A 24,812-nucleotide genomic window follows, 5' to 3' on the forward strand; every position below is an offset into this window, starting at 1 on the left:
TGTTCCCACTCATCCCACATTCTCTTGCCGTCTCAGCTCCTCCACCCCTCTCTCGTCGCTTGCCCACTCTTTCTAACGCTCGCTCTTCCATCCTTCTCTTCCCTTTCTCTGTCTCACTTCCTTCCATCTCCCTCAGCGTCCCTTTTTTCTCTTGCCAGGTGATGCATCCCAGGAGTTTAAATTGCCAGTGGCAGCTGGATGCTGCGCTCCATTCAGCTAGCGCTGGGCTTAATTCTCTCACCGCCCCCCCCCCCCCCCAACACAAGCAGTAATACATGAATACCTGGCAAAGCCTCAGCCGGCTCATTCCAATGGAGTCACATAACAGCATTAACACCGCTGTTCATGTCTCAGTTAATAAAAGCCTGGCAAAGCCTTCATCATTGCAGTAATCAGTCAACTATAAAATAACCTTTGCAGAGCTAAAAACAAAATGCATTCCTCTCTTAACTGCACCTATAGTCTTTCAGTTCTTGCTGTTTTCCCTCGGGTAGTCTTGCAGCTAGAGGCGTTGAATGTGGCCTCTACTTCAAAACATGCATCAGTGCCCCATTTGAAAGAATTGGTGACCCTCTGCAGTGCAAAACAAGCAACCGCCGTTTTGGAATACAAAAGGAGGTTGAGATGTGGAGCGTATGAGTGGTACAGCAAGCTACATCCAATCAGTGCAACCAAGCTGCATTACTACAGACAATGAAAGCATGGTAAGATATACTCTAAAATTAGTGTTACTAGAACAATTTTCAGAGTGGGCGTGCTCCCATCATGACATGCATACATTTTTATTGATCATTGTCAGGTGTCTGCCTGTACTTTATCCAGCGACTCCTATTTAAACTGTGCTTATTGTTGGGATGCTGGCCTCCATATGTCTGTACATTATTAAGATATGCTGATTATGGGACTGGCCTTTGTTTGTTTTCGGATTGTCTTACATGTGTAACTGTTTAAGATGTGCTGATTGTGGAGCTCATTGGCGTTTATTTTTTTATTAGGGTCTCTTGTAATATCCTAAAGATACGCATTTGTAGTCCATTGCTTTAGAACCTCTTACTCTTGAGTGATGTGTGTGTTACGTACCTTGTGCAGGACCACTCTGTAGTTCTCTGTATCACTGTAACTTTAGTATAGGCACACATTCAGCATCACGCTTAAAATGACTGCTGGACTTAACAAAGGCATCATTTCGAAGTCCTGTGGCACACATCCTCATGCACATAGCCAATAGGTCTCACCTTTGGGACCTTATAAGTGTTTGGCCATGCAACAGTTAATGTTGTCGCAGTAAGGATATTGCGCTGCATAACTAAATACTTATAAGGTCCCAAAAGCGTGACCTATTGGCTATGCCAATGCTTATTTTCAGGGCGAGGTAGCTACTTTTAGGGCTTAATTACCCGTTCTGGCGAAAGAGCTCCAATTGGCATAGAACAAGAGTTCTGTCTATTCAGCAAGTAAAAGAACAATAAAGATGCCTTTAAATTTTGTTTTTTATCAAGTAACATTTGGTGTGTATTTAAATAGAGATGTCAAATGTCAGCTTATATCTGACAAGTTATTGCTTATGCTGTCCTGGAGATTGGCGTTTACATTTTTTTCTCTGACAGCATAGTTAGAGAAATCTGTAAAATGAACTGTCTGACAATATACTGGGGCACAAGGAGTGTGAAACGAAAGGCTGCAGGGTGACAGTTTTTATTCCACCACACAACATTTAAATAGCGTGTAAATGAATTGTACAAATGTTTCAAAATAGAAGAGCAAATAGAAAAGCACATTTTTTGTGCAACTCTGAAGTCTGATGGAAACAAATATTTTATTATGATAAAAAAAAATCAGAATAATTTACTTGGTGATGTGCAGATGATAAATATTAGCTGAAACATAATTTACACATATCGTTTGTACGCTATATAGTTTTATCAGTAAAACTGCATATCAGTAGGAAATGTTGTTGCCACCTTAATTGAAAAAGGTGCCATCTGTAAATGACAGTTTTCTACCACATCAAGCTTTAGTGATTTATTAAAAGTGAGTTTCTAAACATGAATTGAGAAAACGTCCTACCCTGCCGACAATGCGATTAGTGAACTAAGAGGCAAGTCAAGGGTCATGTGTACCCTATGAGTGGGCTAAATTCTTATTATACATGGAGCAAACACTTAGTCTATTAAATCAAGCAAAATAGTTTTTTGCACAGCAGATTTGCTGACCTCACTAATTTGAAAGTGCTCTCACATGTGATCATAAAGAAAAAGGCGGCTAAGTGAAATAAAATATTTGCCTAGGATAAAACAATTTGAGACCAGTTTATTGGTCAAGAGCAATACAGTTAGATTATGCAAATCATAGACCTGCAAGTCTGGTAGCATTATGATTTTTCGAGGGTTGCTCACCAACCTAGCCATACCATATTGCTGCTTCGTAGATCACACAAGCAGTCATTGTTGGAGTTTCACCTCACTGCAACGCAGGTTCCAATCAATCAGTATATTTAACCGAGTATGCGAGAAGTGCTGATGAAATTGGTGCGCTGACAACTGGCAGTGTCTTTTGTACCTGGCCTACTCTCCCAGTTTTGAATGGTCAGCCAAGACCACTTTGCATTCAGTGAAATAGATTAGCAATCTTGTGTAAACATGTTGTTTCACCTATTCATGCGAGGTTTCTTTCTCTTAACACACTCCATGAGAGTGCATGCGTTTTCCAGCTCTCTGCCTTGTGTGCCTCTCTACTCTCGTTGCACGCTAGTGCTGTGAATCCTCCTGCAAGAGCTTCTCCCCCACCAAACTACCCGCCTCTACAATGCTCCATATTGCTTTCTCGCTCGTATGCCTTTCCCCAAACCCTGTGTTGCTCTCAGAGTGCTGTTTCTGCCCTCACCCTCCCCATTGCTTCACCACACCCACTCATCTGCTACCCTCCACGTCATCTTTTTTTGCGTGAATTCCTTTTCATTGTATTTACTCTACCAATCCATCTTGGCTTGTTAAAATAAATAAAATAATGGAACCTGCGTCATTTTAAGGGTGTGCATGCATAATGAGGCATGGATGCTAAATCCTCTAGCATATGCATGCCTACAAAATGATGCAGCCGCAGCATCACGTTTTTCTGTTTTTACCTATGCGGCACAGAATCTTGCAGATGCTCTACAACATCGCCAAAAGGCATTGGCAAAGTTAACAGGTCCCAAAGAAGAGACCTTTGGAAATCTAGCATTGTACAGGGTAGTGGAATGTAGTGCAGTGGCAAGGTGTAGAGTGGAGTCGCTTGGGGAGGAGTAGGGTGTCATGGAGTGGCATAGAATGGAGTGGTGTGGAGAATGGAGTGGTGTGGAGTGGTGTAGAGTGGAGTTTAGTACTGGAGAGTGGGGGGGGGGGAAAGAGTCGAGTGGAGGGCGTAGAGTGGAGTAGAGTGGCGTGGAGAATAGTGTGAGTGGAGTGTGGTGGCATAGAGTGGATGAAAGTGGAGTACAGTATTGTGGAGCAGAGTTGAGTGGTGTGGCATAGAGAGGAAAATAGTGTTGTAGAGTTGAGTGGAGTGTCGCAGCATAGAGTGGAGTAAAGTGTTGTGAAGTGGTGTAGAGTGGAGTGGCGTGAATGGTGCAAAGTAGAGTTACATAGCGGAGTTATGTAGAGTCACAGTGGAGTGGCATAGACTCAATCAATAAGCATTGGTAAAGTGTACTCTGTCACCCCCAGGGGTATCTGGGCACTGTATCTCTGTCAAAGAGCCAGGTCTTGATTCACTTTCTGAAGTCTGCCGGCAAGGAGGCTGTACGGAACTGGAGGGGGAAGATCGTTCCAGATCTTTGCTGCAATGTAGAAGAAAGCGAGGCCGCCGCTGTGGGTTCGGCGGATGCTGAGGGGGAGGGCGAGTGAAGAGGAGCGCAGCTGTCGAACAGGTTGGTGGCAGTTCTGTTGATGGTTGAGGTAGGCAGGTCCTAGGTCATGGAGGGCTTTGTAGGGGTGCACGAGGATCTTTAACTGGCATCTTTCCTGGATGGGGATCCAGTGGAGGTCTCGGGGAGGTGAGGGGTGGGGGGGTTCATTTGGGGAGGTCCTGGATGAGTCTGGCAGCAGCGTTCATATGGTCTGGAATCTTCTCAGGAGCTGTATGGGGATACCGGCGTAGTGTGCATTGCCTACTCTAGGTGGCTAGTGACAAGGGCCTTAATGACTGTCTTTCTGGTGTTGGTTGGGATCCACCTGAAGATTCTGGGGAGAATGCCAAGTGTGTGGAAGCAGGAGGAGGTGACGGCGTTAACTTGTCGTTTCATGGTCAGTTGGCTGTAGAAGAGGATGCTGAGGTTGCGTGCATGGTCGGTGGGTGTGGGTCCGAATTCTACAGGCAACCAGCTGTGGTCCCATGCGGAGGTGTTCTTCCCGAAGATCAGCACTTCAGTTTTGTCGAAGTTGAGTTAGAGGTAGCTGTCCTTCAACCATTTTGCTACGTTGGTCATGCCGTTGCAGAAGTTGGTTTTGGCATTGGCAGGGTCCTCAATGAGCGAGAGGGTCAGTTAAGGGTCACCTGCATAAGACATTATGTTGGGTCCGTGGGATCTGACAGTGTCTGTGAGGGGGGGGGGGGGGGGGGGGTCATGTAGCTGTTGAACAGGGTGGGGCTGATCCTTGTTGTACACTGCATATGATGTCTTTGGGTGCAGAGGTGAAGGGAGGCAATCAGATGTTGTGTGTGCATTCTGCAAGGAAAGAGGTGATCCACTTGTGGGTGTCTTGCTGTATGCCTACATTGTTGAGTCTGTTGATGAGGCTGTTGTGGGAGACTGTGCCACGGAAAAGTCGAGGAGGATCAGGGCCACCATTACTCCAGGTTAGAGGAGTGTTCGGAAGTTGTCTGTGGCAGCAATGAGCGTGGTCTCAGTGCTGTGGTTGCCCGGAATCCTGACTGCGAGGTATCCAGCAGGTGGTTTTGTTCTAGGAATTCGGTGAGCTGCTGGTAGATGGCTCTCTCGAGAACTTTGGCCCGGTAGGGGGGCAGGAAGATCGGACGATAATTCTTTAGGTTGTTGGGGTCAGCAGAGGCTTTCTTTAGGAGCGGTCTGACATCTGTATGTTTCCATCTGTCTGGGAAATTTGCTGTGGGGATGGAGGTGTTAAAGATGCTGGTGAGTTGCGTGCTGATTGGGTTTTCTGCGAGGCTGTAGAGGTGGTGGGTGCAGGGGTCGGTGGGCACTCCGGAGTGGATGGAAGACATGAAGGCTGAGGTGGTCTGGCTGGCGTTTCCTGGTTGGCTGAGGTTCATGGTGGAGGGCTGGCTGTTAAAACTGTTGTAGACTAGAGTAGACTGTCAGACTGAAAGAGACTGGCACAGACTGGAGTGGCGTCGAGTGGAGTGGCGTGGTGTAAAGTGGTGTAGAGTGCCATGGAGAGAGGAGAGTGAAATAGGAGTAGAGCGAAATAGGAGTAGAGTGAAATAGGAGTAGAGCGAAATAGGAGTAGAGCGAAATAGGAGTAGAGCGAAATAGGAGTAGAGCGAAATAGGAGTAGAGTGAAATAGGAGTAGAGTGAAATAGGAGTAGAGTGAAATAGGAGTAGAGTGAAATAGGAGTAGAGTGAAATAGGAGTAGAGTGAAATAGGAGTAGAGTGAAATAGGAGTAGAGTGGAGTATGCATGGTCTGGTAGCGCACTGCCAATACAGATAACAAATTTAAAATTGAAATTACCATTAGATAGGAAGCTAAGAGCTTCCCCGCTCTATTGGCCTCGCAAAGGTTAATGACCTTATATTTGTTCACCCACAACCCGGCCCTCTCGCTCAATATTTTGTTGTACTTCATACTTTTTCCTAGTGAGCTCTGTTAGGGTGCTAGTGTTTTGTATGGCTCTGGCATGGGCATTCTCCAGTCTTTTGAGGTCTTGCTCGAGTTGGGCCAGTTGTTTGTTAGCGTATTTTTTGATTTTGGCTTGGATTCCTATTATTGTGCCCCTGACTGTTGCCTTGAGTGCATCCCATAGAATAGTGGGGTCAGTGTCTTGTGTGTCGTTATGCCTAAGGTAATCTTTTATGGCCTCCTCCATCTTAGTTTTGTTTACTGGGTCAGTCAAGACGTCGCTATTAAACCGCCATCTTCAGGGGATTTCTTCGTTGTGGCACCCGCTCAGCTGTAGGCTGATGCACGAGTGGTCTGAGACTAGCCTAGGTGCAATGTCAGTATGTTCTATTAGGTGTGTGTGGGCCTGTGATCAGTATGTTACCGGCTGAGCATGCTACCACTTCTACTCAGTGACGACTTCCACCGCAGATTGGACAAGATGATTAACAAATTCCTATGGCGAGGCACAAAAGCGAGAATAAGCATAAAAAAACTTAAGACAAAAGATTGGGAGGACTAAACCTAGCAGACTACAGAACTTTTCAAACAACTTTCCTGGCAAAGCAAGGAGCCTACAAGACGTCACCCCCTCAAGGGTTCACGCCGGTATGGCTATTAATCGAGCGAGCCATCCTAAACAACCTAGAACCACTGGTTCAACTAACAGCCAACAAACACACATACGCCTCCAGCCCAATATTCAAAAACACAAAAATGGCCCTGCTCAAAATAGACGAGAAAATGGAGAACAGTGCAAGGAACTCGAAATGGGAATCTTTGTGGGCCAACACCAAGTTTAAGTATAATGGGAAATGCCGGTCTATAGAGGCATGGAAGATGAACGGAATTTCCTACCCAGCCCAACTGGAAGAGAATGGCAACCCCATCACTTTCACCACGCTAAAAGAGACAGACTACCAGACATCGAGTTCTACAATTTCCTAAAAATCAGAACAGCACTAACAAAAGCCAAATTAGCACAACACAGCCCATCAATTATACAATATATGACGAAACTCAACAGAATAGGCCACCAGGTATCGCACCTATACAAACTATTGCGCCCAAGCACTACCAAAATTAATGATAAGCCATCAAATTACTGGTCAGAACAACTAGGCACCACACTAAGTGAACATGAACTGACTCTTCTCAGGGCCTCCGCCTCACAGAGCAAAATCTCCCCAGTACTATCTCAGACAAAATTCGGGCTGCTACACAAGACCTATTGGACCCCGGCTCGTCTAGCAGCGCTAGGCATCGGGGAAAACAACCTGTGCTGGAACTGCGACAACGAAAAGGGGGACCTAGCACACCTCATCTTTTACTGCCCAAAAATTAAAGCGTTCTGGGATAAAGTCTTCATTTTCATAAAAAAAAGCGCAGGGGTGCACACTAGAACCAGAGTTCTCTACCGTTGCCACCGCGTTTATGACCGCAGTGCTAGACACACAGCATGACAGGGATCTGCTGGACCTCCTTCTGACCTCGGCAGTGAAAATGGTCCTGTCCAACTGGAAGGATACAGCTAAGATGACATTCAAAGGCTGGCTCAATTGGGTGACGTACCTCAGAGGCGCAGATAGCACTGCACTGCAAAACTCACCTTGGACACCAGCAACTAGGGGAATGTGGACATCACTGGACGACTACCTGGACCCATATGAACCCCCATGAGCTCACTTGAGAGGGAGGACTGTCCACAAAACAAAACTCCACAGGCCCAGAATAGTCCCACGACTAAAGTACTCTTCTTGTATACTATCTCCTCCCTTCTCTTTTCTATTCTCTTTCTTGTCCCTTTCAGCTACCCTCATCTCCCAGCAAGACATGTGAAAGGGGGGCAGCCAAACATGTATACCACCTGCCTGTAACCATGACAAAAACAGCCAATTTGAGCTGATACCCTGTAATGGTAAAGCGCGCTTACCCGTAAATAAATTAATAAAATACTTTGAAATCAAAAAAAAGAAATTACCATTACATTTGGAAAGACATACACTTTTCCTGACAAAAACATACAGCACACAAACAATAATGTGTGGAAATCGACATCACCTGGTATATTGGTTTATTTTGATCGTAATATATTTGTTTTCACCACACTTCAGAATAAAAAAAAAAAAATCCTTTTGCTTTTCTAATTCTGATATACTCTTAAATATTTGTACAGTTCATTTACAAGCGTTTCAATTTTGTTGTGTGCTAGAAAAAAAGAAATCCCTACAGCATTTTCACACTCCCAGTACCCAGCATGATGTATACATAAATTCTCTCAATTTGCAGTGAGAGAAAGGTACACAACAACCTCGAAAGACAGAGCCTAAAGTTTTATTGCACAGAAAATGTGACAAAATAAAATCAACATTTAATGGCTAGTTTATTGCTCATTCACTTCTGAACTTGCGAATGTTTCTTTTGGGGGTGCTTCGGCACCCCTTAATTCCAGTGCCTATGACATGCGTGTAAAATTGAGAAAGACGATCATTTAAGTTATGATGTTAGTAAAGAGCACTGACTAAAATAAACAAGCTTATAGAAAAAACACTTTCTCACAGGCATGCGAGATTGGTGAATTGGTAGTGGCAGAGATAAGTAGCATAAGTCAAGCAGAAAGATAGGAGGCAGGAAAACTTTTCAAAGAAATACAGCATGTTTACTGCTTCGAACTACCATACAAGAGAAACCACTGAAAACACGTACTCCATCACGGAAAAAGTAATAGAAAAAAACGTTTCCAGAAAGCGAGCACAGAAAAGGTAATAGAAAAAAACGTTTCCAGAAAGCGAGCGCTCCTGAAAAAATACAAGGAGCCACAGAGAGAAATGGTAAACATGCTAATGCCCGGTGGCGGGACAAAGACATATTGGACAGCCTGAAACAAATAAAGCCAGCAAATAGAAAGAAAACAAATGTGCGTTACAGAACACAATGGAGGCACAATGGTAATCTCTCGCTTCTTTACCACAGACCATTATCAGAAGGTCCCATATTATGGCCACATTGTTTCTTAAGCAGTACCAAAAAGTGAAAGTTCCACACAGGCTTAATTCTAAAGTAAATTCATACCTATTCATTCTGTTAAGTGCACTAGGCCACCGTGATGCTTGGAAACCTTTAATACAATGTGCCCATTGTTTTCGTAATGCGTTTTATGTGCAAATGAAAAACCCAGCTCTAATACAGGTAGAATATGACAAGAAACAACCTAGTTGTCATGATCAATCACTTAATATCCGTTTTTAACCCTCCCCACACAGACTCAAATGCCAAGCATTCCTTCATACTGTATTCTTAGTCTTCTTGTCGCTTGGTAAATTCCTAAAATTCAGAACAGCTCCTACATATGTTCTTAAAGTACATTCAGATGTCTTCTACTTTAATAAAAGCACGAACCACGCAATTCAAGATAAAACAGACCGAGTATAGTTGTTACTCTGGTACCCTTGTCTTAGGGAATTCAGGGACTGGGAGATAGACCTAGGACTCAAGAAATGAGCTTCCTCTGCCTGTGATAGAGCTTGGCCACTGCAGGCGGAGGTGGGGCCATATAAAAAGACATTAGTCTTCTGATGGGTCACTCCTGAAGCCTAGCACTTGGCGAGTCTATATCGATATGTTATGAAAGAATTAATTATTTTCACATCATTCCCCAATCTTTAGAAGACTATTTGTTTTTAATTTCCTCTCCTCATTGCTGCATGGAAGGCGAAGCATGGGGTTTCAATGGTACTTTCTCTGTTCCACACCACTATCTTTAATATTTACTTATTTACATTTGACGTAAATGGCCCTTTTCTACAAAAGCAGCAAAACCCTTCTTTTTTTACCACCAGATGACAATTCTTGCTGATGCGCCGAAAGTGCTGAAAAGAGATGTTGTGGGTGGTATAGCTAAGGGTGGGGCTAATATTTTGACGGGCATGTGAATGCGTACATGCTCACTCCATCCACACCCCACTCCTACTGAGCCCAACTTCTCAGTTCCAAATTCGAAGCAGTGTTGGTTAAATGAGGTCCAGAGTTACAGGGTAGAAGATTAATATTTGACGACATATTTACAATGGCATTAAACTCGTTTACACTGCCAAAAATGACCTACAGCTACAATCTGGATCCAGTTGTACATTGCTCACTGTATCTTTGCAATGCGAACACACGCCATCTGGCAAGGGGAGACCAAAGTTCAACTATTACAGCTTTAACTGCATATCACGTGGCTTTAAAGCAGCCCTTAGAGATGATTTACACTTCCAATAAAAGTTTTCATCCAGTCTGTTGCACAGTTCTCCCAATTTTGACAGCCTTCTGCCGGGACTGGACTCTTGAATTCCTTGTACTGGTGTTAACACGAAATTAGGAGAGATGGAAAGTTTAAGACAAAGAAGAGAGGGCTAGGGTTAAAGCAGCAATGGGTAAAGAAGAGACCTAGTGGACAGACGTGTTACCTTGTGAGGCGTTGTGAAGGTAAGTGACCATGGCAAAGAAAGTAAACCACTAAATAAGTGATTAAAACTGAGAAAGAAATACCTGAAAAAGAGAAGGACCGAGAAAGAAAGATATATGGATCAATTGCATTACTTACTTTTTCAAACTGTAAAAAAATGATTTTTGTGCATGACCCAAATGAAAATCCATTATGGGTAAGTTTTAAATGCCTACTAAAAGAGGCTGTTTAGCTATGGTTTAAAACTGAGAAAATACAAAGTGAGGCCCACACAACATGATCTCATGCTACACCCAAAGCTGTAATGTTTTCATACGTACAATATGCATGATTCACAAAACGGAATCTAGAGGTAATGCATAGGAGTTTAAACAACACTTTGCTACATTCCTCACACGTGGATTTTGAAGTAGTTCTTACAAGTGGATATACATACCCATGAGAGTGCAAGGGGTTTCATCAAGAAAATTCAATACAAATTTAGTACCACTCATAAAACAGGAGTTATTGGAATGCATACTAGCTAACTTTTGGGAAGGGCCTTTCCAAAATTAAGTTTACTCAAAGCTTCCTTGATGTACAAAACGAAGGAAAGTGCACTATTCAGTCTACGGCACACGTGTGTAATAAAAAGATGAGCTATTCATAGAAAACAATGTTCAGCATAGAAAGCACATTAACAGACATGCCTTAAACATTTCACTCATCACTTATCCAATACATACATTGTGTACAGCACACACACTAATGCTCTGTTGGCTTCCATACTGTGTGACAGGCGGAGAGACATACGATAGGAAGCTGTCAACAATTACGATATAAATGCATTTTAAAGTGCACTCATCTCCCCGGACTAAACAGAGTAATACAACAGTGTATGCCAATGAGGGTTGATAAACAGACTTTCACCAGAATCAACCTCATGAAAATTGGTGACAGGATACACATTTCAGGGATTTTAGCCTGGTTTTCGCGTCAAAAAGAATGAATTATGGTATAAAAAATAAAGTTACGAACGCAACACAACTTCTACATTGTCAGGGAATGAACATGGCACTGCATTCCCAAAAATCAAGTCAGGTTGGTTGGGCAAAATAGGCTAAAATTAACACAAAAGAGAAAACGTTGGTTCGTAACACGCCAGCCTTAGCTTGCTGGTTGCACTGCAACAGAGCAGCCCGTCTTGCCAAGCAGCAATAAGAACAATGCCCTGTAAAACACAATAGACGATACCTGCCTCACTGCAGACAATATTTAATCAAGCCCGCACCCACTATACAGGCTCCGCTGCCTCGAGCTCGGTTTAAAAACGCATTACATGCACAGATCACGTGACCCCCACCGGTGCTACGGCGGGTTGCCGTCCATGGTCACAAAGGATGTGATGTGTTCCAAGGTCCAGTTACAGGCCTCTTGTCATCGCCTCGATCTGCAAGGTGTAAAGCGGGAAGGCGAGAAAGACTTCCGCCGGCTGAACAAGTCGAGCCAGTGGGGTTTCCCGGGCACGCCCTCAGAAGGGTTGGAATGCCATCTTTGAGCTCTGTTGATGGTTCTCTTTCTAAAACCTCGTTGAAAGAATGATTCTGGTTAAGAAAAGCCACCCAATCATCAAAACCAGACTCGCCACCTCAAATTCGAAACAAACGAAGCTGGGCTACACGTCCTTTTCTATATTTTGAATCATTTAAAACACAACCTTGGAGTTAAGGGCTTGATAAATCAAATTAACCCGTAACTTAACCGGAGAGGACTTGCTTGCAAAACAACAAATACTATTTGAAAGTACTTTTGATAATTATAAAGTAAACGCAAACATTTTTCTGCTGGTTTGGAGGTGTGGCTACAATGTCAAATACCTTGCAGCAGGATAGCTAAACTGTGGCTGACTATACAACGGACTGCTCCAGAATCTTTAAAAAATGTATGTGTGTCTGTGCATTTTCTTAATTCACAAATGATTCAAGTCACCTGATAACCACGAGAAAATCCTCAATTTAAGAGTTCATGTCTGCAAAACAGAACGTTTGCAATCAAGTTCACCCTAGGAAAAGAGTTATAGCTCAAGCTGAAAAAAGCACACCAAGCAGTCACATGTATTAGACTTCGTGTGCTTTAGATACGATGGTGAATGAGCCAGCTGCAGGAACTTTTTGTTACCTGAATGCTATAATCAGGATTCTCTACATCACAAAATGGCTCTCCATGTGTAACAGCCAGCAATCTTAGGTTTGCTTTCTGACAATAATTATGAATAAAGAGACACAGTAACGGATTTGCTAATGTCAGAGGGTCGTAGCATGTGTAGTATGATGGGCATTGATGGGATCCATGCCAGAGGGAAGGCATGCAGGATATCCTTCAATCTTCGTTTGTGCACTGCACATTCAGCCGCTGCCGGCTTTGTTTGATGTGCTTTGGTACATTTTGTTCTGAATGCTGAAGCAGGATATCAATAGGTTTTGCTTGGGACTGTACATCCTACCTCTGCATTTTATGGTCCTCATTCTATCTACCTATAAACAAGTGCAAACCAGATAAAGAACAATCGTCTTCAGGATTGGTGCCATCAGACTACACCAACTTGCTTTTGGTCCATCATGGATCATCCACAGAAATATACAATTTTCCAAATTTACATATGTTGCGGAGCTCCATGTACACTGACTTTTTCAACACATGCTGAGATTATGACCCTCACTTACTCCCTTTCTTCACTCTTAACATACCTCATCCATTATGGTCAAAATACTCCACTTATGTTTGCTGCTCATCAACCACACGCTTCTCTTGTGTCTGCAAATCAACATTCGTCACAGTGTCCACTTCCATCCAGCATAGATTCAATTTGGACAGCAGTACTATTCCACTCACTGTGCCCAAAGAACTCTTTTTAAATCGCCCCCATACCCAAAATTCAAAGTGCTGCAACATCCCAATAAATCCATAACATATCCCCAACTCTACACCAGGGTAGTCCAAATAATTCCTCCAGTAGCAAAATATTAGCAGTTATCGGGTCAGTTCTTTCCACCAACCTGTTTCCAATTAGGTTACACAGTCAAGCAAACTGATGGTCAAGCTCCCTCTTTTTTTCCCCAGACGCTTAACTCATAGGGGTAAGCTTCTTCTACTCACCAGCACATGGGGACTCTTCTCAAACTTACCAGCCCGAAAATTAATAACATAAAAATACATTTAAAAAAAACTCAATGACATTTCTGGTGGCTACTTTCTCCGCAAATCCAAGCTCTTGCTAGCTTGAGCCAGAGGCTTCGCAAACTCTTGCTCTTAAAACTTGGAAGGGATGTATTAAATTCAGTGCTAATTTCCACCAATTTTTGCAGGAAAGACACCAGTTCCAAAGACAGTAATCGAGTGTGTGACAAATCTGACCACTAAAAACCAAAAGATCTATTTTCTGCGACAGCAACCCAATGTCGATCTTTGGCTGTCAGAGCAGATTTTGGACCATCTTTTTAGTTTAAAAAACATCACAAATGTGCCTTTTGGGCTATCTATAGCACTCTTGATCAGGTTGCTTTTGGTCAAATTCACCTTCCTTCATAGACCACCCCAAGAGAACGCATGCTGATGTTGCCTCAAACAAAATGCAAACTGTAACCATTCGCTGTAACTCGTCTACAGTCACTTCGAAGTAGGCCATGGACAGTGCTTAAATCCTGGTCACAATTTCCCAACAAGATAACATTGAGCACCATTTTCAAAACTTCGAGATGGTGCAGTTTTTGTTTGCTTTGTAACCTTTCTCTATTTATCCACTTTCTTTATATTTGTGACATTTAGGACTCTTAAAGTTCTTTAGATTTTAGCTGGGCTATCTTTTTAGATGGTGGCTGCACACATTCATTTTAAGTTCTTCTGCTAAGCTACCATGAGTGAGCCACGGATTCCTTCATGTAATAACCCTTCAATTTATTTACTTCATAAAGCCTTACTACTACCACATATTAGCCCATCACCTCCATTATCGACTCAAGTTACTGCCTGTGAGCCTCCAAAGAGACCACAGCTACACAAAATTCTCCACTGTCTTCCTTTACCTCTGTAACTACCACATTTGGCATACCCCATGAGTAAACAATTTGGAGATTCGCTAATCGCCATGATATGCTCAGTATTGTCGAACTAAGCCACTACATGGTGAAGAGATTGTCGGGAAACTAATGATCAGTTCTCAATTAATTGGACACTCAACACATGTAAGACTTCTAAGGACTAGGTGCCCAACACAACACTAGCAACTACCATTTTATCACTGAGTATCTTTGCTTGGTTTCCAAAAGGCTCTTAAAACAAAGTGAAAGGATACCTGCTTTATCTTCTGTGTCTGGCTCAGCCACCCACAAACTGCTTGAATCTGTGATGATGATGGTGCAACATTTAAAAGTGGGTGTGTGCAAGGTGGGAACATCTTTTAAGCTGAGATATTCAAACAACTGTTGACATGAAGGGCTTCACATAAAGGTGCACCCCTTTGTGCCTCAACAAACTAATTGCACTGGAATTATTGTCATCATTTAGTTTGTTGTTTTTATCTTGTGTCAACCTTGACATCAGAACACTAGTACTAGGGTATGAACTTTGAATGGTGTTCCAGCATCATAGTAAAAGCAGGCAATGGCAATAGGCCTGGCTTATGAATTAAAAGGTCCTTTGTGTCACTGATGCGTTTAAGCACCCAATAAGTCAACACACATGCACTCTGTCACTCATCATAATTTCATGCATCCATTCATCCAGCCACTGACTCATTCCTGCATTTACCCTCCGACACAACTAGAATAAAACGTACACAAACTCAACATATGCAAGACAAATTAAAACAATACAAGCAGAAAAGAGAAAATATGCTTCTGTCTAAAACACAGCAGGCATATCATTACAATAACAAAACTAAACATAGCAGCAGATGTCCATCTTACAGAGGTATTGTACATAGTCTATCATTGATTTAAAGTTCCAACATGGCTGCCACTTTTAGAACCAAGGTGTTGGCCATATCTGAATGGCAAAACAACGATCCACTATGGACAACAGCATTCCATAACAGTTGCCTGATTTAGAGAAGTGGCCAAGTGGAGTGTGGCACACACTGCAGATAAAACGAGAAGCAAGCAAGTGGCCAGTTAGCACTGCCTGGAGGGCTGTAGTATTCTTTGAAGATACATTTAAATAAAAAGAGGAGAAGCAAAGAAAGAAAGGGAAACTACAAAAAAAAAAGAGAACATTGAAAACAAATGGAATAGCCAACCAGCTCCGATACTGAAGCACACTCATTTTCAGAAGGATATATGAATAACAAAAACAGTGCCTTCTATGCCTGGTAATCTGATAGATTATGTGTACAAAATACTAGCATGCAGACTTTAGCACAATGTAATATTACGTTCTTAAAACCCTATTACCTTTAACACACGCTCTTCAAAATAATTAATAAGGCCTACTTGATTTGTCATAACTGTTCATTATAAACACATTGCAGCTAAGTAACATGCCTTTTTCCAGTGAACAAACAAGCCATATATCCTTTAACAGTGGCTTGACACTATATACAACACAGGCCTACTGAAGTGATCATAACTGGCAAACAGAAGGCAGGAGTATAAAACTAGAAATATGTACAAAATTACAGTAGGCAAAACAATATAGAAGCCCTCTCAATAGGGCCTAACAAGAATAATCACAATCCTCCTCTCTGTGTTTGTGAGTGTGTGTAACGAACACCAAACCCCTTGCTTACTATGGTAGTCTGAGTTAACATGTGACTAAATACCTGTCTACAGACTAACAATGTAATAACAACCCACCTTTAGAGGCCCATTTGTATGAATACTTTTCACAAAAATATACTAGGTCTACTGACTGGGTCCCAGGTTCTACTAACAAACAGACTAGACCAATCAGGTTTATAGCACTTATCACAATAACCAACTCAGGACTACTGCACTGTGCATAAGATATCCCACAATGCACCCATCCAACGTAGTCATTAAATTACAATGGTATACGTTTGGCAAAGAAAAATACTATCTCTACTAAAAGGACTTCACAAGGATTCTCGCAGTGCAAATCTTCGATACCCATGGTTTGTCACAGGGGGTAACTAACACCAAGTCTCTTGCCTACTATGGTAATCAGAAAGATTCAATGTAACAAACTACCTATCTTTGGCCTTTAATTTGGAATAATACAATTCACTGTTAAATGCATGTTGACTTTAACACGTTTTTCATAATGAATATGTGAGGCCTACTGACTGCCTTTATTGTAACATGTTATTATAAACAGACCAGGCCTATAACTATGATCATTGGCCTGCTACCATAGCCAACTCACTCTTGCTTAATGGCATATAAACTTTGCCACATGCCAAAAAGTGTAATACCAGAACTCTTTTGGACAATTCAAGCCTGTACTCCGGGAACCAACATGTGAGTGGAGCAATCCCTCTCTCGGTAGTACTCCGAAAGTTCTTTTTTGTTAATCAGAAAAGGTAGTAGCGACAGCTGCCGTGTCAACCCAGACCTAAAACTGCATATAGATTAGTGTAGCCCTGGGCATCTAACACTGCTCTCAAACACAGAACTGCAATTTGAAGTCCAAAGCTGATAATGGGAAGGGAAGAGGTGGGTGCACGGACTGGAATACAGCAAAACAAACACCATACATCAAATACTTATCTAAGACACTTTAACAGCATTACACTGCCATGTGTGGGCCCCTGAAAGGTGCAGGTACATTTTTCTAGGCAGCCATACTGCTGCTGGCTCAGGCAGCTGGATAAACAGACAAAATAATCCCAGCGGTGTGAGGGTAAGCACTATTTTTCCCATGGAAGCACACACACTTGTTCAAAACATGTACTTCTGTCCACCAACATCTGGGCGGAGTCAAAGTTCCACTCTGTAGTAGCCCTGAAACCTATTTTTTCACATAAGGGAAAGCCTAACAAGTAAAACTACATTTTATTTCTAGGCGCTGAAGGTAGGGTAACACTTTCAAAATGGTTTCCAATAACTTCTGTTTGGTATGTGTCGCTTCTTTCGAAATTGTGTGCATGCACTAACACTTTTTGCCTTTTATAGGGTTTCAGTTGGTGGCCATACCACATATGTCCGGCTTATTCAAAACAAAATATACCATTGCGTCATACTGGGTTTTTAGGTCTCGCCTGAGCCAGCGCATGCGCTGCATAGAGACATTTAGTATACGGGTTTTCAAAGTGCTGCCACAGCCGGCCTAGCGCTTGCGTTCACGCGAGCATGCACGCGCGCAGCCGCCATCTGCCTCCCTTCCAGCGATCACTGCTGCGTGCGCACCACTCTCGTGATTACCACAGAGCGCGTCCAATCACTTTTGCTTTCACACGGCCAATGCTTGTTAAGTCTGGTTTTAAAGCTGTAGCCGGTTGCTAGCACAGCCATGCATAAATGCTGTTTGCATGATTTGAGACATTGGTCATTGGTTTTGAAAATGCTTATTTTTTTGTATAAACGAGTTTTAGTGGCTTTATTGCTATTTTAAGACACTATAAATAACAGGTTTGCTGGTCTTCCTTGTGGCGAAAAAACGTTAAATATGAGAAATGCAGTCTTCCACGTGTATTTTTCTCCCCAGAGCACCTAGTAAAAGGCCGGTTTTCACACGCCATGGATTTTATTTACTGGTCTTAGCATTGCGTGCAACCTCCTTCTTAGACCCCGATCCATATAGGACCGGTAGCGCCCTTTTTGGGGGGTAAAGTCCTGCTTTGGTTGCAATGGAACGTGAGCCCGAAACCGGATTACAACGCAAGAGCAAATCACTGGAGCAAATTGTAATTCTGTCCTCCATATAGCGCTTACTACCTCGGACGAGGCTCTGGGGCACTTTGACGAGGGCACGTGCGTGGTTTACTCACCCCATAACACGCACTGTTGCTGCATTATTTGTTATTCCAAGGTGTGAAAGTCACCGGGAGCGGATAGCCCCATCCCTTCATTTTTTCACCCCATAAAACGCAGATTTGCAGTTGCGCCCACATTTTGATGCTCGATGCCTCCTTCCCGCCCACTTCTTGTGCAATTCCCAACACTTACCTTGCCAATTCAGCATGTATGTGTTTGTGCCCACTCCCTACCGAAGGGCTAACCTCCCTCCGCATGCAACCCTCGTTTGCACGGCTAATTAGCTTCAATGCAATTGAGCAGCAAGCTCGAGTTGATATTAATTAACAGAGTGTGACGGTGGCGCAGTATGTGCATTAATAAATACGACAAATAAAACAAGCATTGTCATAGCCAATAGGTCTCGCCTTTGGGATCTTATAAGTGTTTAGCCATGCAACAGTTGATGTTGTTGCACCAAGGATATTGTGCTGCATAACTAAATACTTATAAAAGGTCCCAAAAGCGAGACCTATTGGCTATGCCAATGCTTGTTTTTCTTCTTGGTGTTCCCACATATCAGTTTGTTATCATAAAAGTAATTTACACCCTGCATCTCACTGAAGTTATTTTCCAGGGACTTTTGAAACAACAGTGAGGTAGGCCCGAAACTAAAGGGGGTAATAAAGGACATCAAGTGAAAGGATAATCTGTATAGTCTAATCTGATAAGCATTGGAGAGATCGAAGGTTGCTTTTCATTTACATTTTACAAACATTGCCAATCCACCCATATTTTTCCATATTGATTCTCCGGTGCAAACATTTTCTGATTAAGCCGTAACACTTGCATGCACTACAAGTAGCACCAAGTATTTTGTACTTTCATTGGTCCTATGATTCTTGCAGAACATCATCAACTCATCTCTTTATGGAGCGGTTATACTACGTATCAGACCATTCTTTAAGAAAAACTGGTATGTGTGTACCCTACTATGAAAAGCACCCAGAGCACAACTCTTCTACTTTTTTAGTCCAAGGTTTCTGTCGCACAAAAACCCGTTGGTTGCACTTGGATACAATTCCATCTTAAATATGGCCTATGATTAAAGGTTTTCAATAAAATTCTATTTTGTTGCGGTTTCCAAAACAGGTACTACAGACTCCAGGCTGGTGCTACGGTCCCGTGCAAGTTTCCATTGCTGATTGTGGTTCCTCACGCCAACCATGCAAACCACAACTTGCACACCAAATGCAATGCCTATGACCTCATAGTAATAATATAAGAAAATAACACCTACAAGCAAAATATATTTAAATCAGGCCCGATGACCCCAATCTAATAGACACCCTTTCTTTGGTACATGCGCCTTACCATTTATACACAAAGAGATATTCCTTCGCCCACATAGACAAGGATAACAAGTGATCTCTCTAACCATTTGTCCATGGACAGATTTTAGGCCGATCTCACTTCTCCCTATCCCAGTTAAGATAGTTGAGCACATGGTGAGCAGGAAGCTGTCCAGATATTGGGGAAACCAATCTTTGTTAGAGGAATAACAGTTTGGTTTTAGGCCAGGGCATAGGACTGAAACAGCCCTCTGCCATGGATGATCTTGGGTTATGGGTGGTGTTGGGAATGGCCCTTTTTGCAGGGTTATTCCCAAACCTTTTGCTTCTTCCTCCTATTTTTTCCTGACCTGTTTGTGTTGGTTTTAGGACTCTGGGCACTTTACCACAGCTAATCCGTGCTAAAGTGCATATGCTCTCTGTGTAAATTGTGTTATGGATTGGTGTTTCCATGACTGGATATTTGATTTACTTGTTAGTCCCTAGTAAAGTGCACTGAGTGTGCCAGGGCCTGTAAATCAAATGCTACTAGTGGCCTGCAGCACTGATTGTGCCACCCACGCGAGTAGCTCTGAAAAGGTAACTTAGACCTGCCATTGTAGAGCCTACGCACAGTTGGTAACTGCCATGTCGACTTGGCCAGTGCACACACTTGCCAGTCCCTAACCTTCCCTTTTATTACATGTCAGGCACCTCTAAGGAAGGCCCAAGTACCCCTGTGGGCAGGGTGCAGTGTATGTGAAAGGTAGAACATGCCCTGGTGTGTGGGGCATGTCCGGATAGTGAATTACAGCCCATTTCGTTTTTCACTATTGTAAGGGTACCTGGTCCCAGTAGGACAGAATGGGAAGTTTGTTTATAACATCTTATAAACATAACTGGCCCTGGGAACTAGGTAGGAAAATAAAATTTAGTATGCCTGAACTCAGAATCTAAAGATGCATCTTTGAGTGAAGGGGATTTTTACATTCTGTGTTTGAAAATACCACCTTTAGAAAGTAGGTGTTTTCTTGCTCAGTCATCCCGTGTGCCTCTGCTGGAATGTGGATTACCTGTCTGGGTTTTGGATGACAGAAGGCTGTGGAGCAGGAGTGGCTCCAGATAGTCTAGGTGGGCCAGGAAAGGGCTGAATAGACTTGGGCTGCAATGGGGAAGGGGGAGGAGATTTCCTTGCACCTCAATGTGCCTGGTCTGCCTCTGACAATGCCGTCTCCACCTCCTGCCAGGAAAATCACTCCAGAGAAGGCAGAACTGGTTCTAGCTGGGCACAAACACTCTCTGCCTCAGAGATTAAAGGATTTTGGGATATAAATATTGGGGCCCAGACCCCTGAACTTTAGAACTCTTTTGGACCAAGAAGACTGCCAAGAAGAAGAGCTGGAGAAGCTGTGAGGAGGAACTACCTGTGTGCTTTGCTGTGTTGGCCTGCAGTGGCTGCTTCTGTTTGGGCAGTGAAAGGACTAGACTGAACTTTCTGCAATCTACGTTTGTGGGTTTCTCCAAGGGCATGAGGTAGAGCCTGCCCCCTGTTCAAGAAGTCTCAGGAACAGCAAGGACTTCAAGCTCTTTTACCTTCCGCACTGGGGACTGTGTGTGTTGTGCTGCAACAGAAGAAAAAGCAACCAGACGCCATCTATGACGCCGCTGCCGACTCCGTGTCCTGAAGGCACCTCAGAGGGCACCGCTGCAACGCCGCACCGCGACCCTGGTCTCACCGACGATGCCTGCAGATGCCGCCACCAAGCGGCTGCTCGCACCGCAACCTGTGGGCACCGCACTCTGCACCGCCTCGCTTCATGACAACACCTTGGCCTCCTAAAAGATGCCGCTCCATGCCCAAATCGACGCCACTGCTTGCACCGTGGTTCGAGGGCACCACTTGTAAAGTTACACGACGCACCACCCTCATCCCGCACAGCAGCCTTGGCCTACCGGCGCCATCGACTCCAGTTTGTCAGCCGACAACAGCACTGGTCTCACCGCCATCTGATGCCGCCACCGAGCCGCTGCTTGCACTGCGACCTGACACCGCACCACTGCACTTCGCATCGCAGCATCCGACACCTGCCGACGCCAGCACCCCGGACTCCAACAGAGAGGACATCGACCTGCAATGCGTGTGACTTCTAGCCCAACGACTCTTGCACCGACCTCTGGAACAGACGCCTGCGGACTCTGTGTTTTCAGAAACACAGCGAGAGGTCGCCGACGCCCTGCATTTCTAAAATGTACTGTTTGCGGGTCTTCCCGGCACCGTAGCTGGCCAGGGACGCCGCGGCCTGCCAGAACTGTTTGGATTTGTTTGCTCACGACGCCGTGATAGCTCCGTTTGGGGCTATCAACATCAAGGAACTATTTTTAAAGCATAATTTGAAAAGTGAAGATTTTGAAGTACTGTAGTGTGGATTTTTATTGTTTTTGGTCTTGTCTTAAGTATATAAAAATATTGGATATTTTTCTAAACTGGTGTGGTGTCCTTTTGTAGTGCTTACACTGTATTACTGTTGGTTATGTGCCTCTAAGATGAGCCTGACTGCTCGTGCCAAGCTACCAAGGGGGTGATCAGGGGTTATTTTAGGAGTGTAACTCCCTTATCCTGACTAGAGTGGTGGTTTCTGCCTGGCTTTGGCACATGCCCTAGCCTGCCAAAAATCCAATTTCTAACAGGTGGACAATGGCCAATCCCCAGTTCTCCTAATGCTCAATCTGTTGGCCACCTTTGAATCTCGAGAGCAGTAACGTTGGTATGTATTTTATTAGAAATAATGCACTCAGGAAACGGAATCCACAACAGCGTGGCACTTCACACACGGCACAAAGATCAACTGACTAAATTGCCGTTCAGACTGACATATATTACCAATTAAATGTTTCAAAGGCAAACATGCATCTACGGGCAGATGAAGTGCATCTACGCGCACAAGCATGTTTGAAGCATAACAAGGAACCATACTTGGAATGCCGCTCTAGTGCCGGATATCTTCTGAGGCACGAGTGCTGAGGAACATAATAGAAAGGAAAGGCACAGTACAAAACCTTCCCCTTCCCAAAACAAAGAAGAAAGATGCCATGCCAATAAGTACATGTAACTATTAGGTTGTCAGGTAATATAAACGTTTTTGTACCTAGGTAGCATTCCCACATTGCAATGTTCTCTTTGTTGAACTTAGGAACACATGAAAGTACTATTGCTGCTAACAGTAAGAACAAAGAGAACAGGATTATCTACCTCAGCAGCGTACTCCTGAATCTCTGAGAAGACAATGTAACCTAAAGGACACAAATTATCCTCTGACACATCATAGAAGTCAGAGTCCTCTGACACTCGAAGGTGTCCAATTTTTTCTGCTTGTTCTTTGGATAGCTTTACCAAATCCCTTTTGCTCCACCAACCTTTTTCTTTTTAGAATGCCGAACCTTTAGACACCTTCTCAACACACACAGGAATAGACCATCTGGATTCACCCTTCTTTACCCTCGTTGGAATGCTTACCAAAACCCAATCACCTACTGACAGTTCACATGGGCGAGCATTATGCTTCAAATCAAACAACTGCTTGGTATGCAACTGCTTTGCAGAAACCCGGTCCGCACCATCATCCAACAAGATACATGCACTCTCCTTGTTAAGCCTTCTGACACAATCAGGACAAAAAGAGCATCTAGGTAATCTCTCTCTCTCTCATCAAAAGAAAGGGAGCCACTATGAGGAGTAAGGAGATATGAACAGACTTTTTTTTAGCAAAAACTCCTCAGCATTATACCCCATTGCTATAGCGGTGTGAATGCCCTCCTTAAGAAAGCGATTCATGCGCTCCACTAAACCGTTAACAGACGGAGAATAAACTGCAAAGGTAAAGTGTTTGACTTGTTGTTCTAAAAATGCACACATCCTTTTTGAGACAAAATGATTTCCATTGTCAGAAAGCAACTCTTTTGGACCACCTTCAATCAGAAAAATACTTGTAAGAAAGACAATCACATATTCAGTGTCCGGATGTAATGTAAATTCAAAATACACCCATTTACTGAAATAATCGACCAACACCATTAACTATTGTTACACCGCAGGTAGTAGTTCAAAATGGCCCACAGCTACTTTACACCAGGCCTCCTCAGGCAATGACACCGGAATAAGAGGGGTCTCAGGCTTTTTCCAATGCTTATCAGAAACTAAACAGAACACCCTTGAACAAACTTTTCAACTTGAGCTTCCAACGACAGCCACCAATAAAATTGCTTTGAAGCTTTGCACTTACTTGTTCTTGTTACTCCATGTGCTTCCCTAAAAAGTTGGGACCTGAGGGATGAAGGAGGCACACAACGGTCACCCCCCACTATAAATCCTTCAACCATCGCTAACTCATTAGAAACCTGAATGAAAGGACGCAGGGAAACTTCAACACACCTCTCTTTGGGCCATCCCTTATCCATGAAACTCTTTGTATTTTCTTGCTTGACAGACTTAGCACATGTCACAGGCACATCAGCGATTCTGACTGGTGGACCAGCACCAGGCACTAACATTATACCCAGCTTGGCTAAATCCTGCCAACCCACAATAGACCAGCCCTTTCTAGCGACATACATTTTTTTACCATAGATCCTCCTAAGCAAATAATACAATCACTGAAGAATCCCAACATGTCAATATCTTGATCTCCATATGCTTTTGGCCGGACATCAGGAGGTTGCAATTGTGCGCCACTTTCCCAGTTTGAATTGAACAATATATCAGATAGAATAGTGATAGGACCCCCTGAATCACACATGTAAAACGTAAGTTTTCTTCCTAGTTGACAATACTTCAATACTATTAACCCTGGAATGATTTTTCCCCCCATTTTACAACCACTATGAAAATGCCCTGATTTTTTGCATTTATTGCAACATTTGCCAATTGCAGGACATCGAGGAAAATTGACCCACATCAGTAACAAAAAAATATTACATTTCGCTACACCCTTACCAAACTTATCCTTAGATTTCACAATATTAATATGCATGGAATCTTCACAAGCATGCACTGCCAGAGGAGCAGAAGAAGAAGCTACTTCTTGGCACATGACACGAGAAGAACGTTCAATGCTCTTAGCAACCATTAACACTTCATTTAAAGATGGATCTCTATAACATAAAAGTTTCTCTTGAATTTTCCTGGAGCAACAACTATAAACAAATGGGTCACGTAAATAAATGTCTAAAGAAACACCAAAATTGCAATCGTTTGCCAAAAACCCAAGGGCTGACAAATATTCTTCCAATGATTCGTCTCCATCTTGTTTCC

At 43.3% G+C, this 24,812-nt stretch overlaps 1 protein-coding gene across 3 annotated transcripts in view; it reads right to left on the reverse strand.

Moving 5' to 3' along the window:
* PDXDC1 (pyridoxal dependent decarboxylase domain containing 1) overlaps window positions 1–24,812 on the reverse strand; it is a 360,469-nt gene that overhangs the window by 313,268 nt on the left and 22,389 nt on the right. Inside the window, exon 1 of one of the 3 annotated variants that reach the window (XM_085632068.1) lies at window positions 11,630–11,692. The exons of the other annotated variants lie outside the window; for them this stretch is intronic. The gene's annotated coding sequence lies outside the window, so the exon portion shown is untranslated. Of the gene's footprint in view, window positions 1–11,629; window positions 11,693–24,812 lie in introns of those variants that run through there. 3 annotated transcript variants of the gene reach the window in all.

This window comes from Triturus cristatus, chromosome 10 (genome assembly GCF_964204655.1).
Source record: "Triturus cristatus chromosome 10, aTriCri1.1, whole genome shotgun sequence".
NCBI lineage: Eukaryota > Metazoa > Chordata > Amphibia > Caudata > Salamandridae > Triturus > Triturus cristatus.